The following is a 16,715-nucleotide window of genomic DNA, read 5'->3' on the forward strand; positions in this document are numbered from 1 at the left end:
GGAATGATCCCTTAGAGGAGGAATTGGCAACCCACTCCAGTTTTCCTGCTTGGAAAATCCCAGGGACATAGGGGCCTGGTGGGTTACAATCCATGGGGTGACAAAGAGTCAGACATGACTGAGCATGAGCATGCACACACTTCAAAACTTAAATGTACTATTTTGTTAACTATGTTTTACAGCAAATTTCTAAGATGAAATTCATTAAATAAGAATTTAGTTTTAACACATTTTTATGAACTATTAATACAGCTCAGTTTATTAATTCAATTAAGGCTATAAATTATCTCTTGGCATTTTCAAATGAGCAAAAATATCATGTGTTATGCTTAGTCATTCAGTGGTGTCCAACTCTACGTGACCCTATGGACTGCAGCCCACAAAGCTCCTCTGTCCATTGGGATTCTCCAGGCAAGAATACTGGAGTGGGTTAAAATGCCCTGCTCCAGCAATCTTCCTGAACCCAGGTCTCCCTTATTGCAGGCAAATTCTTTATCATCTGAGCCACCAGGGAAGCTCATGAATACTGGAGTAGATAGCTTATTCCTTCTCCAGAGGATTTTCCTGACCCAGGAATTGAACCAAGGTCTCGTACCTTACAGGCTGATTGTTTACCAGTTGAGCCACCAGGGAAGCCCATACTTTCTTTCTTAGATTTCATGCATTTACAATTTTGAATTTGAAGGGTACCACGCATACATACAAGAAAAGTAAAATGCAGAAAAAGCTTATTTTTCCATTTACTGAAGTTTGTGTCTGATCACTGTTTCCCAGCTCCTTCTTGGAGTAGAAGAGGCTTGTGTGTGACATGGCATTGCTTTCAGCATGGGTGCTGCCTCAGTGGTAGCACTTCTGTCTCTTGGCAGAAGGTTGTTCAAGGGACCGGGAGCTGAACTCATGATGAACTAGGCTGGGACACTCATTTTGGGGATTGTCGGGAAATTTTTTTTCTCAGTTGAAAGGTGGTATTTGGCAAGGTTGAGGCTCAGATTATGGTATAATTTTCTTGTTTTGAGCAACTTTATTGAGGTGTAATTGGTATACAAACCTGCACTTATGTATACAGTCTGATGAGTTTGGACATACGCATTTACCTGTGAAACTATCACCACAATCAAAGCAATAGGTATATCCATCACATGCAAAAATGTCCTTGTGTTCCTTTTTTTTTTTGTAGTAAGACACTTAATCTTGACCAATATTTATGTCTATAGTACAATGCTGTTAATTATAAGGGCTCTCTCTGCATTCTCATTTTAACTAAAGCATTCTCACTACTGCCAAGATACAGAAACAGCCTAAATGTTCACTAACAGATGAATGGATAAAGAAAATATGATGTATACACATCATGTGACAACATGGATGAACCTTGAGGACATGATGCTAAGTGAAATAAGCCAATCACAGAAGGCCAAATACTGCATGATTTCACTTATATGAAATGTTTAAAATAGCTAGTCTCATAGAAGCAGAGAATGGTGGTTTCCAGGGCCTACGGCAGGGGCAGAGTGATGGGGGGAGGAATGTGAAGTTGTTGTTCAAATTATAAATTTCAGTTAGGCAAGATAGTAATTTTTTGCTATTTGGGATTGTACTTTTAGATGAATTTTCTGATACATCCACTAAAATTAATATGTGCAGGAGTCTTGAGTTTTCATAGCATAAAGAGAAAATTAAGTGAATAACAACCTTGTTTATATCATATTTTTAAATGAAACATTATTTGACACACTCCAGGGAAGATTTTTGTTTTTATGATGTTCCATCCTCTTATTCAAGACTGACAGTTATAATAAAGCTGTATTTGGGAAGAATGTCTACAGACAGCTTCCTGAAGCCAGATTTCATTCATTAATGAATATTCTATTTCTTGAGAAGGTTAAAATGTAGCAGCTGCTCTGAAGTTCAGGTCAGAACATGTCCACTCAGTGGCCAGTGATCAGGACACATAAAGCAAGTCCTAACATGGTGAACTTGCACAAGCCAGATGTAAGCTATTAGATACAATTAGTGATTCTGAGTCCAAAGAGTATTTTTCTGTGCTGATGGCAAAAATGGAAGATATTAATTGCGCTGCTTAGAGTTTGAGCCTCTTCAGCTAAATGAGATGTTTTGCGATTTCCCCAGGAGCATGCAGGCTTGAAGCTGAAATACATTTCATGACAGATTGACAAATAGGGCAGCTTTTAAAAACGTATTTTAGATTCCAGAGTATAAAACAAGAACAAATAATAAAGGGTTTTATTTTCTCTCTCCAGTACAAGTAAATTATTTGTGAAGAATTCTTTCCTTTTATAACATTTTCAATTTTCTTTTTTGCAAAAAGGTACTTGTTTTTCATCTATTTTGCTTATTTATGGAAGTACATTAACACCATATTTTAGGAGTTTTAATGGAAGCAGTAATCAGCTATAATTATAATTTATGGATATTCAGGTTGGGAGTACATATGAAAAATAGTCCAGTGTTTTACCTTATATGATATTAGTTGTGGTATTTGTTATGAAATATGTGCTGTATAGCAACTGCCAAAGATGTCCAAACAGAATCAGTGGAACCTGTGAAGATATTACATTATATGGCAAAAGGGACTTTGCAGATGTCATTAAGGTTATAGACCTTTAGATAGAAAATTATCCTGGATTATTTAGTTTGAACAATCTAATGGTATGAATCCTTTAAAGCAAAGGAATTTCTCTGGCTGGAGTAGAAGAGAGATGTGGTAGAAGTCAGGTATATTCCAAGATAAAGGGAATAGGGGGAATGGCTATCCTATCCAGTATTCTTGCCCGGAGAATTCCATGGGAAGAGGCTACAGTCCCTGGGGTCTCAAAGAGTCAAACACAACTGAGTGATTAAAAAAATGTGACTTTGGGATTTAGGGGCTTAGGAGCCTATGCTCAAGGACTGTAACATGACTTCAAGGGATTAATCATGGTTCCCAGATGGTATGGGCAAGAAATGAGATTCTGCTAACCAAAGGCTTCCCTGGTGGCTCAGACGGTAAAGCATCTGCCTACAATGTGGGAGACCCGGGTGTGATCCCTGGGTCAGGAAGATCCTCTGGAGAAGGAAATGGCAACCCACTCCAGTACTCTTGACTGGAAAATCCCATGGGAGGAGGAGCCGGGTAGGTTACAGTCTATGGGGTCACAAAGAGTTGGACACGACTGAGCGACTTCACTTTCTTTCTAACCATGTGCATGGACTTTAAAGTAGATTTTTTCCCCCAGAGCATCTTGATAACAGACCAGTAGTAGACACCTTGATTTCCTATAACCTGTGTAACCTCCAGAGGAAAAACTAGCCCAGCCAACCCAGACTTCTGACCTATGGAACAGTGAAATAATGAATCTGTTGTTTGTAGGTGCTAAGCTATGGGTAATTTGTTATGTCAGCTATAGAAAACTGACACTAATTTATGTCTTACCTCCTTTCAAAAATGATATGAGGTCAATTTTAATAAACAGAAGCATGAATAGGTTATAATGAAATATTTTAATAATTTAAGGTTAATGAAATATTTAATATTGATAAGGGGATAATTGATTTAATGTAAAATCAGCAATAAATGCAGTTAACTGTAAACATATCAATTTTTCAGAAGGAATGTGCTTTTCCTTAATTTGAAAGTCAAAAAGCATATTTTTCATTAATTTTAATTAGTTTATTTTAACATAATTGTCAAAGAGCGCATAATGGGCTTTACCTATTGGTAGGATACACAGGAATCATGAAATAGCTACTTTTTACAGAGTTTCTCAGTAGATTTAAAGATGATAACCACAATTCAGAGATAGTTCTTCATGAAGTATAAATTGGCTATGGTTTTTCCAGTGGTCATGTATGGATGTAAGAGTAGGACTGTGAAGAAAGCTGAGCTCTGAAGAATTGATGCTTTTGAACTGCGGTGCTGGAGAAGACTCTTCCGAGTCCCTTGGACTGCAAGGAGATCCAACCAGTCCCTCCTAAAGGAGATCAGTCCTGGGTGTTGATTGGAAGGACTGATGCTGAGCCTGAAACTCCAATACTTTGGCCACCTTATGCAAAGAATTGACTCATTGGAAAAGACCCTGATACTGGGAGGAATTGGGGGCAGGAGAAGGGGACGGCAGAGGATGAGATAGTTGGACGGCATCATCGACTCGATGGACGTGAGTTTGGGTAAACTCTGGGAATTGGTGATGGACAGGGAGGCCTGGGGTGCTGTGATTCATGGGGTTGCAGAGAGTCGGACATGACTGAGCGACTGAACTGAACTGAATATACATGCTTTATTGGGCCTAGTAAAAGGTAAACTGATAGTGGAGAAACTTATTTCAAGTGCTTTTACCTGGAGTTTCCCAGATAAATTGATATAATTTAATAGTAAAAAATAGCAAGCATAATGATCATTCAATAGGGTTGTCATTTTTAGTGAAATAAGATGCTAAAACCAATTTTTCACTGATGAACATTTTTTCATGACCAAAAGAGAATTAGCATCAAAATGTAGATACTTAATCACATAAAGAAATAAAGCAACATTTATAACTTTAAAACATTTAAATATATATATTTATATGTGTTCTTTGTTCTCTATATAACATAAGTATATGATAAGTATTAATAAGACCTAAAAAAGTATAAATTGAAAAGTCTACTCTTGCTCTTGTGTCCATATACCCCACAATCCCTATCCTTAAATAGGACCTCATCACTGTTTTTATGCAGATTGAGGCAAGTACAAATATGCTGTACATTCCTTTGTGCTCCTATCTTCTTTCACATAAGGCAGGACACTATGTACTTTCTATACCTTAAGTTTTATTTGTCATTTAACTGTTCATATGAGTACAAAAATTTTATGGATTCTTTCTATAGCTACATAGTATTCTATTGTATGGATGTAGCTTAGATCTTTCATCACTATAATTAAAGATGCAACAATTGCTTTGTATATATATTTAAGTGGGTTTTTAATTTGTTTTTGGTTTTGTTTTATTTTTTATTTATACTGTTGTGTCGGAAAGATAAAACTCCAGAAGAGGGACTCTTGAGTCAAAAAATAATTGGGTTAGGCCAACAAACACATGAAATGATGCTCAACATCACTCATTATCAGAGAAATGCAAATCAAAACCACAATGAGGTACCATTTCACGTCAGTCAGAATGGCTGCCATCAAAAAGTCTACAAGCAATAAATGCTGGAGAGGGTGTGGAGAAAAGGGAACCCTCTTACACTGGTTGGTGGGAATGCAAACTAGTACAGCCACTGTGGAGAACAGTGTGGAGATTCCTTAAAAAAGTGGAAATAGAACTGCCATACGACCCAGCAATCCCACTGCTGGGCATACACACCAAGGAAACCAGAATTGAAAGAGACACGTGTACCCCAATGTTCATCACAGCACTGTTTATAATAGCTAGGACATGGAAGCAGTCTAGATGTCCATCAGCAGATGAATGGATAAGAAAGCTTTGGTACATATACACAATGGAGTATTACTCAGCCATTAAAAAGAATACATTTGAATCAGTTCTAATGAGGTGGATGAAACTGGAGCCTATTATACAGAGTGAAGTAGGCCAGAAAGAAAAACACCAATACAGTATACTAACGCATATATATGGAATTTAGAAAGATGGTAATGATAACCCCATATGCGAGACAGCAAAAGAAACACAGATGTATAGAACAGTCTTGTGGACTCTGTGGGAGAGGGTGAGGGTGGGATGATTTGGGAGAATGGCATTGAAACATGTATAATATCATATGTGAAACGAATCTCCAGTCCAGGTTTGATGCATGATACAGGGTGCTCAGGGCTGGTGCACTGGAATGACCCAGAGGGATGGGATGAGGAGGGAGGTGGGAGGGGGGTTCAGGATGGGAAACACATGTACACCCGTGGCAGATTCATGTCAATGTATTGCAAAACCACTACAATATTGTAAAGTAATTAGCCTCCAATTAAAATAAATAAATTTATATTTAAAAAATAAAACATCAGACCTAAAAAAAAATAATTGAGTTAGTCATTTTGATAGTAGTTCCTCATGTTTCTTCCCAAAGACTATGAAGAAATTGTGCAATTCTAACAGCAACATATTAGAGCATCTAATGCACCATACATTGATATCGAGAAACTTTTGCAGTTTTTCCTTAGATTTGGGGGAAATGGCATGTCAGTTTAGTTTTAATTTTTCTTTTTTCTTAATTGTGAGTGAAGTGTCCATCTTTGCATATATTAGAGATTCATGCATTAAAAACTTTTCCCTATCACTTGTTTATAGATTTGAAGTTCTTTATATTCTAAATACATATTCTTTCATGTATGCTCAGTCACATCTGACTCTGTGACCCCATGGACTACAGCCCACCAGGCTCCTCTGTGGAATTCTCCAGGCAAGAATACTGGAGAAAGTAGCCATTCCTTTTTCCAGTGGATCTTCCAAACCCAGGAATTAAACTCAGGTTTCTCACATCGCAGGCAGATTCTTTACCATCTGAGCCACTAGGGAAGCCTCGCTTTCATGTATATATGTGTATGTAAATACAAGAGTAAATAAATAAACATATATATAAAAACAAAACTAGCAGCATCTCCCTGTGTGGCTTGTTTATTGTGTAATTGAATAATTTTCTTCCTCTGGGTGGTTGAACATTTTCTTCTAAATATCTAGGACTCCAGACACTTACATTCCACCATCCACTTGTAATGCAGTAAATACTACCAATCAATTTTCAAATATTAAGCCAATACGGCATTACTAAAATAGAGTTCATAAGATGAGGATGTATTATATTTGGTTGTAGTTACCAAATTTAATAAAATTTATATTTGAGGAGGTTATTACATTTGTAATCATAAAAGAGATTTGTTGGTGTCCATCTGAAAGAGATGGGAATACCAGACTACCTGATCTGTCTCTTGAGAAATTTGTATGCAGGTCAGGAAGCAACAGTTAGAACTGGACATGGAACAACAGACTGGTTCCAAATAGGAAAAGGAGTACATCAAGGCTGTATATTGTCACACTGTTTATTTAACTTATATGCAGACTACATCATGAGAAACACTGGACGGGAAGAAACACAAGCTGGAATCAAGATTGCCGGGAGAAATATCAATAACCTCAGATATGCAGATGACACCACCCTTATGGCAGAAAGTGAAGAGGAACTAAAAAGCCTCTTGATGAAAGTGAAAGTGGAGAGTGAAAAAGTTGGCTTAAAGCTCAACATTCAGAAAACAAAGATCATGGCATCCGGTCCCATCACTTCATGGGAAATAGATGGGGAAACAGGGGAAACAGTGTCAGACTTTATTTTTCTGGGCTCCAAAATCACTACAGATGGTGACTGCAGCCATGAAATTAAAAGACACTTACTCCTTGGAGGGAAAGTTATGACCAACCTAGATAGCATATTGAAAAGCAAAGACATTACTCTGCCAACAAAGGTCCGTCTAGTCAAGGCTATGGTTTTTCCAGTGGTCATGTATGGATGTGAGAGTTGGACTGTGAAGAAGGCTGAGCACCAAAGAATGATGCTTTTGAACTGTGGTGTTAGAGAAGACTCTTGAGAGTCCCTTGGACTGCAAGGAGATCCAACCAGTCCATTCTGAAAGAGATCAGCCCTGGGATTTCTTTGGAAGGAATGATGCTAAAGCTGAAACTCGAGTACTTTGGCCAACTCATGTGAAGAGTTGACTCATTGGAAAAGACTCTGATGCTGGGAGGGATTGGGAGCAAGAGGAGAAGGGGATGACAGAGGATGAGATGGCTGGATGGCATCACTGACTCGATGGACGTGAGTCTGGGTGAACTCCGGGAGTTGGTGATAGACAGGGAGGCCTGGTGTGCTGTGATTCATGGGGTCGCAAAGAGTCGGACATGACTGAGCGACTGATCTGATCTGATAATTGCTTTTTCATCTTGCTTGGAATTTGATGTTGAATTTTTTGCTGCTTTCTGAAATGAGTTGGAATTGGTCCCTATTTTCTGTATTATAGAATAATAATTCTATATATTAATACATATTATTAATTAATAATATATGATATTAATTATTAGAGAATAATTTGTGTATAATGTTGTTTTCAAATGTTAGCAAGAATCCATTGAGCAAATGTATATTGAGTCTTCTGTGGGAAAATATTTAAAAGAAATTCAGTTTTTCTAGTAAGTACTGGACAATTTCTAGTAATTATTGTACAATATATTAATATACATATCATATTAATAATATAATAATGTATAGATAATAATTTGGGTATAATATTATTTGTTTTCAAGTGTTTGCAAGAATCCGTTGAGTAAAGGTATATTGAGTCTTCTGTGTGGGAAAATTTTTAAAAGAAATTCAGTTTTTCTTTTAAGTATTGGACAATTAGTTTTTGAAAGTAGTATTTCTCTGAAAATTTGGACATATCATGGAATTTTTAAAAGCAAATTGACATAAAGTTGTTCTTATATACTCTGGTTAACTATTTGATGTCTAAGAATAGTAGTGATATACTCATTTTTGTTCTTGACTTTGATGAACTATATTCTCTCCTTTTTTGCTATAAAATCTTTCAATATTAATCAAATTTGTGAGCCTACTCAACTTTTTTTTTTTTTGCTTTCATATGTTTGTTTCTATTTCATTTTTGTCTTCTATTATTTTTCCTACTTTATTGTGAGGTTGTTTTCCCCCTGTATCTTAAAATAATATGTGACTTCTTTCCTTTTGATTTATTTTCTAACATCTGTTTAAGGTGATTCACTTGATTATATCACTACTTTTAGCAACATGTATAATGTTTGAGGCTTTTTTTTTTTTAATTTACGCTGTGATGAATTTTTTATTTGTCATACATTGTTTACATTTCTTTTACTGTCTGCCTTGCCTTCTTTTGGATGAGCCAGTGTTCTAATATTCTACTTTTCTCTTCTATTAGCTTGATGCAAAATACGTCATATAGTCTTTAAGAGGCTTCCTAGAGATTAGAACATTCATCATTGACTTCTGACAATCGAATAAAAAGTACTATTTTTGACAAAAAATACACTTTTCAAAATCAGATTTCCAGGGTTATAGGAGCTCTTTACCAAAAATCAAGCAACAGAGAACAATATACATATGCATTTTATATGATTTTTTTTGAGCAAGTTGTTTTCTTTAAGAGCTTATATTTCAAGTTGGGGGTTAGCTTATTAGTTATTGGCTTTGTATTTTCCAGGCTTTTTATTAATTTCATTTTTAAATATATGATTGTTCTAGAGTTGTTGCTGTTCAGTTGATAAATCGTCTCCTACACTCTATGACCCCATCAACTGTGGCATATTAGGCTCCTCTGTCCTCCACTCTCTCCCAGAGTTTGCTCAAATTCATGTCCATTGAGTCAGTGATGCCATCTAACCATCTCGTCCTTTGTCGTCTCCTTCTCCTCCTGCCTTCAATCTTTCCCAGCATCAGGGTCTTTTCCAATGAGTCAACTCTTTGCATCAGGTGATCAAAGTATTGGAGTTTCAGCTTCAGCATCAGTCCTTCCAATGAATACTCAGGACGGATCTCCTTTAGGATGGACTGGTTGGATCTCCTTGCAGTCCAAGGGACTCTCAAGAGTCTTCTACAACACCACAGTTCAAAACCATCAATTCTTTGGTGCTCAGCTTTCTGGTCCAACTCTCACATCCATACATGAGTGCTGGAAAAACCATAGCTTTGATGAGACAGACCTTTGTTGGTAAAATAATGTCTCTGCTTTTTTTTTTTTTTTTTTTTTTTTTTTTTGGAGACCAAGCAAATAAAGACTCAGTTTCCATTCTTTCCCCATCTATTTGCCATGAAGTGATGGGACTGGATGCCAAGATCTTGGTTTTTTGAATGCTGAGTTTTAAGCCAACTTTTTCACTCTCCTCTTTCACTTTCATCAAGAGGCTGTTTAGTTCTTCACTTTCTGCCATAAGGGTGGTGTCATCTGTGTATCTGAGGCTATTGATATTTCTCCCAGCAATCTTGATTGCATCTTGTGCTTCATCCAGCCCAGTATTTCATATGATGTTCTCTTCATATAAGTTAAATAACCAGGATGACAATATACAGTCTTGGCATACTCCTTTCCCAGTTTGGAACTAGTCTATCGTTCCTTTGAATATATGGAGCTTTGTTGGCAAAGTGATGTGTCTGCTTTATAATATGCTATCTAGTTTTATCATCGCTCTCACCAAGTTAGGTCAAACCAAGTCAACCTGTAAGTTTCTGGCATTGTGAGCATGTGGTGACTGTTATTGGCTTAGTCAATTGCGGGGAGCGAGCTCCGCCTCTGGCAAAGGTCATGAGGAAGGAGGCTTGGCATACGCAAAGGCGGGATCGAGCCTCAGGAGTCTCCCTGGAAATTCTCGAGCAATCTACCCCCAAAACCAGAGTCTGCCTACTTTCTGCTTTGTGCTTTCACCTACACCTCTGACTTTACGGGGGGCTGTCCCCCACTACCTCTCTGAAAAAAGTTAGCTTACAGCTCCAGTTAATAATTCCTGGGTGTGACAGTGTTTAACCTACAAACTCCTTTGGAAATCCTCTAGCCTGCCTGAATAGGTTTTTCCGGCCTCATGTGATTGTTCAGAGCCTCCCAACTGTGAGAGGCAGGAGATGTTCTAAACTGTCTAAACACAGATTCTTTTGAGTAGTTAAAAGATTAATTAGAAATTGTATTGGTGAAGGGATTTTCACTTGTTGGGCCAATGTTTGCTGCTAAGTTTCCATATCTCTTACCTGCTGTGTCCCTGGCAGTGTATTGATTAATATAATTGGTGTAAATAGTAGCTTTAATGTTTGTAACCTGGGACCCTTGAGTTAATTCTTTTTCTTGTTGTAGCCCACCACACCTTTGCTCTGTAGGAATGCAACTTTATCTAATGCTTTTGGAGGGTGGCTCCTGACCAATCACCTTTAGAGAAAAATAAGTTTTCTGAAGAAAAGGTCTTAAAATGTTAACAGGCCTCCGGGCCAGAAGATGATGCAAATCACCTAAGCTTTTGCATATGATAAGTTTGCAGGAAGAAAGCCTGGTTTGCTGCCTGACTCTACCCCTTCCCCATTATCCTCTATGCATAACTTAAGGTATAAAAACTACTTTGGAAAATAAAGTGTGGGCCTTGTTCACGAAACTTGGTCTCACCATGTCGTTCTTTCTCTTACCTTCTGGCTGAATTATTCAGCCTCTTTTTCTCCACTGAATTTCCTCACTGAGCTATCCTTATTTCAGCCTCTTTTTTTTCTTCACTGAATTTTACTGAGCTATCCTCATTCTATTACTCTTTATATCCTTAATTAACATTTAATTAAGCAATTGTTTCCTGATCTTCGCCACGCCGTCTCTCCTTGAATACCCTGGATCAGCGGGGCTGGACACTCTGACAGGAGACTTCTGTCTGTGTAGGTCCTTTCTCCACACTAATCTTCCCCATCAATTTTAGCCACTTTAGCCTCCAAGGATTTTGAAAATCTGGCTCTTCACTCAGTCAGAGCATCATCCATGCTGACTTTCCTCTCCCTGTGGTGCAGTCAAAAATTGCCTCTAAGAAAAAATTCAATAGTCATACACCTCACTCATTTATTTCCTTTATATCATGAAATGAAGTTCTGCAATGCCTTTGCCCTATATCTTAAAGTTTTTCCACCTGTCAAATTGTTTACAATGGGCCAGCAAATCCTATAGTGGATCCCCCATCATAGCAGAAGGGGAAGCCCCCACAGCAGGGTAATTTTTAATTGGAATTTTTTACAGCCTCTTCTTTGAAATAATGCTTACATCCTTATTGTTTGGAATTTTGTTCACGCTGTTGCCTTTTCCAAGGATGAAAAATGATGAAGAGATTTGTTTTGAAAATTTATCTACACCTTTGAGAAGTCTTGGCCAATGTGCGACTTTTGAACCTGCAATGGGAGAATTATTTCATTGCCATCGTGATTAAAGTCTTTCACTGACTCCTCTCCCAGGTAGAACAATCAGGGACTTAGGTTCAATAGAATTGTAATGGCAAATGTCAGGCTATAAACATGAAGGAACAATGAAATGTGAGGAAGTGGAAGCATTATATATTGACTACTGCTTTTATGAAATTTTTTACAAAAATGAAGGAGAGTGGTACCTTTTGATGGGATATCTGAAGTGGCAGGATTGGAGAAAAATTGCTTCTGTTTGAGGTAAGAGGACATGTATATGCTTTTAGACTGAGGGAGTAAATCATCTGAAAGCAAGGTAGGAGATGGGGAGGCAAATATTTGACAGAGGAGAACCCAGCAGAGTTAGAATCAAAGAGGGAATAGGGGTTAGGAGTGAAATTCACTTTGAAAGGAATAAGAATATTACTTTATCTCACTCAAGAGGGAGAAATACAGAAAAGAAAATATTTGTTACTGATATCTTACTATGTATTAGATATCATGCATACTAATTTAGTCAATGCTCATGGGACACCCTAGGTAACAGTATTCCTATTTCAAACATGAGAAACTGAGATTGGAGAGTTTAAATAATTTGTACATTCTCTAGTAATAACCAGTGTGAACCTTTTACTGCAACAACTACAGTCAGGCCATTTTTCTACTCAACACCTCCATAGATTCCCCATCCTGAAAGAAAAAAAGTTGAAGTGTTTGTTGCTCAGTCACGTCTAACTCTTTGCAACTCCATGGACTGTAGCCCACCAGGCTCTTCTGTCCATGGAATTCTCCAGGCAAGAATACTGAAGTGGGTACCATTGCCTTCTCCTAGGGATCTTCCCAACCCAGGGGTAAAACCCAGGTCTCCTGCATTGCAGACAGTTTCTTTACCATCTGAGCCACCAGGGAAGCCCTCTCCATCCAACACAGAATCAAAACCAATATGGTCTGGCTTACAAGGCTCACACAACCTGGCTTCCACGAGTTGGTCTGAGCTCATCTGCCCACTCTTTTCCATGATGCATTCTGCTTTTGACATTCTTTCTTTCTCTTCTTCAAACTCCCAGAGCCCCAGTCCTTCCAGACCTTTACACTCACTCTTCCCTCTACCAGGAATTTCTGTGAACTTTTTTTCACTCCTCAGTTGTGTTTTGGCTCAAATACTATTTCCTCAGATAGGCTTTTTTCTGCCCATTTTATTAAAAATTGTACTCCTATCATATTTTCCCAATGTATTTCACTTTTGATATCTATCTAGCTGCCCATGTAATGGATTTGTTTAATTTCTGTCATATCCACTAGAATGCATGTTTCACAAGGAAGATGATATATTGTTTGGTTGGTTCACTATTGTGACCCCAGAATCTGGTGGGGTACCTGGCACATGGTAGCTACTCAATAAAAACACACTGGATGAATAAATGAAATGAGACCCATACCAAATAAATCACAAGAACCTTAATTCTATTTATTTTTATTTCAGCCAAATAAGGGAGAGTGAGGATTCTCATATCAGGTGAAAAAAGTATGAGAAGTTTTAAATAGCAAAATCAGGAATAGCATTTTCCTTATGGGAACAGAAGCAGAAAGTTCAGTTCAGTTCACTTGCTCAGTCGTGTCCGACTCTTCGCAACCCAATGGATTGCAGAAAATCAGGCTCCCCTGTCTATCACCAACTCTCAGGGTTTACCCAAACTCGTGTCCATTGAGTTGGTGATGTCATCCAACCATGTCATTCTCTGTTGTCCCCTTCTCCTCCTGCCTTCAATCTTTCCCAGCATCAGGGTCTTTTCAAATGAGTCAAATCTTCACATCAGGTGGCCAAAGTATTGGAGTTTCAGCTTCAGCATCAGTCCTTCCAATGAACACCCAGGACTGATCTTTAGGATGGACTGGCTGGATCTCCTTGCAGTCCAAGGGACTCTCAAGAGTCTTCTCTAACACCACAGTTCAAAAGCATCAATTCTTCGGCACTCAGCATTTTTTATAGTTCAACTCTCACATCCATACATGACCACTGGAAAAACCATAGCCTTGACTAGACGGACCTTTGTTGGCAAAGTAATGTCTCTGTTTTTTAATATGCTGTCTAGGAAGAAAGTTTGTGACAACTTTTTTTGTTATGGTGGTCACAATAAAAGCTAAACTTAATTGAATGTTCCACATAATATGGCCTTTAAAATGGTGATTAATAGATATGTAAGAAATTATTAGCTTTGTCGACTGGGAAAGAAAATGAAAGGGCAGAATCCAGGTATCTGAACAAAGAAGCTATATTCCAAATTTATATTATGGGAAAATAAAAATTTTGTTTTAGGATTTAATTTGAAAACAAAGTGTTTCAATAAACTTACTTTTCAATTTGTAGCACTCTGAAGGTTACTTAGATTGCTTTATTTTTTTTATATATATATATATATATTTTTTTTTTGCATAGGAAGATACTGCTTTGGCATAAAATGTATTTTCCTAGATAATGTTTATCGCATTATATGAGGGTTTGCAGAGGACAGGTCAGGCTGACAAATAAAAAAGCTATACTAGATTATACATCTGCAGAAATCAATAAGTACATAAACAAAATCACCTTTCGAAACTAGGCAGATCTGTTAACACATCAGTGCTTCATTTACATTTCGGTTTTTTTATGATAAATTTACCTTGAGGCACTCACCACCTTAATAATCTTTTCTACTTCAAAAAAGAACAAAGAATTTGCTTAGCATATGAAATAAAATTGTTTTACTTTTCATGTGCTTTGATTGTTTTTGAATTTGGGTGTTATTGATTATGGTGGATAAACATTAAGTCACAAAGCAGTTTATCCATGAGCACAGTAATTCTTCATCCTGTTTATTGAGGGCAGGTTTGAAATTGAAATGCCATACGCCATTATAAGGAACCAGCGGTTTATGCATGAGGGCAGGCTAGAATAGTTTGCTGGGATTAATGTCATGGAAACTCTTGGAACTCTGAAGAAATTTGTAGTTTTTCTACTCTCATACTTTATCCATTGTTACATATTGATTTAAAAAACTAAACTTAAGAATAATAATCATAAAGATAACATTAGATTAATAATCATTCTTGCTATTTCATTATTTCACAAATTTATCAAGGGAGGAAAAAGTTAGTGCTATATCTTTCTATTGACTTCTTGGGCTCATAAAAAGCCATAATATTATAGCCATATAATCAGCACAAATCAGGAGAAGTTAAGTAAATCAGAAATAGACTGAGGTCAATTTGAATTTTCTTTTGAAACTTTAAAGAATTATTGACTTTACCTGACCTGATTTAGAGAGAAAAGCTAAGAATGTGTTTTTCCATTCATAGGAGATCTCACATATATATATATATATATATATATATATATATATATATATATATATATACTACCAAACTTCAGGGAAAAATGCATTTCTAAATACTGTTCCTGATTCATGTAAATGACCAAATAAATTTAAGGAAGGGAAAAGAGAATATATGTTAATTACTATTCAGTTAAAAACTAATCCTAGGTGTTTACATCTGAGGGAAAAAAAATGTTAAAATACAAATTCTAGTTGTCACTTGTTCAGGTTAAATTTGATTTCTTTGGTACTAGAAATATTTTCTTAGATCCATACTCAAGAAAAAATTTGAAACCTAAATGTTTTGTTCTCAAATTATGGTTGAATTGATTCTGATGTTATATAGATCTATTAAAACATTATATTAATCAGAGTGTAAATAAAGAGCTATAGATATAAACTACCAAAAAACGTTGGTCATAATTTTTTAAAAGGGGGTGGGAAAGGGAAGGGTTGGGAGTTTGGGAAGGGATCGAACCCAGGTCTCCTGCATTGCAGGCAGATTCTTTACTGTCTGATCTAAGAGGGAAGCCCATGTATATATAAATTTAATTACTTTGCTGTACAGCAGAAATTAACAGAAAATTGTACACCAACTATACTTCAGTAAAAATTTTAATTCCTGAGATAAGGGTTACCTGGACTATGACTGTCACCCCTTAAAAAGGTTACTTTTAATTCATTTTCACCTTGGGAAAATTATTAAGTATCTCTCTACCTGTTACCTCATCTGAAAACTGGGTACAATAATATTTTTGCATTTCAATGATATCTTTAAGAGAATCAAATAAAACTTTTTCAAAAGATGTGAATAAAGACTCAATGAGGACATAGCTGTAAACACATTGATAACAGGTGGCCATGGAGGTATTATAGCAGCTCCAGCAGATGGATTTCCAGGAGGTGCTGAGAAAATAGAGAACATTTATGGAAAGAAAACCTTCAGAACAATGGTTAAGATGTCCTCTCTTACCCATCAGAAGAAAATATGAACCTTAAAGGGTAAAAAAAAGATAAAACTGAGTTAAGATGGAGGAAAGGAATAAAAAAGGGATGTGGAGAAATGTGAGCAAACAAAAGAAAAATATTATGTTGCAGATTATTGATAATGGAAGAAGAGGAAAAGAGAAACAAAAGTAGCAGTGTTGATGAGTGTCCAAGAGTCTGTGAAGTGATGAGTGTCCAAGAGTCTGTGAAGTGATGAGTGTCCAAGAGTCTGTGAAGTGATGAGTGTCCAAGAGTCTGTGAAGTGATGAGTGTCCAAGAGTCTGTGAAGTGATGAGTGTCCAAGAGTCTGTGAAGTGATGAGTGTCCAAGAGTCTGTGAAGAGCCAGTTTTCTGAAAGCGCCATGAGATACGGTAGGTCCTTCATCATTGTAAACTGAAGTGAACCAAAGGAAAATGTTTGGTTACAATCTCTTAAAAAAATTATTTATTCAT

This window comes from Bos mutus, chromosome 4, assembly GCF_027580195.1.
Source record: "Bos mutus isolate GX-2022 chromosome 4, NWIPB_WYAK_1.1, whole genome shotgun sequence".
Classification (NCBI taxonomy): domain Eukaryota; kingdom Metazoa; phylum Chordata; class Mammalia; order Artiodactyla; family Bovidae; genus Bos; species Bos mutus.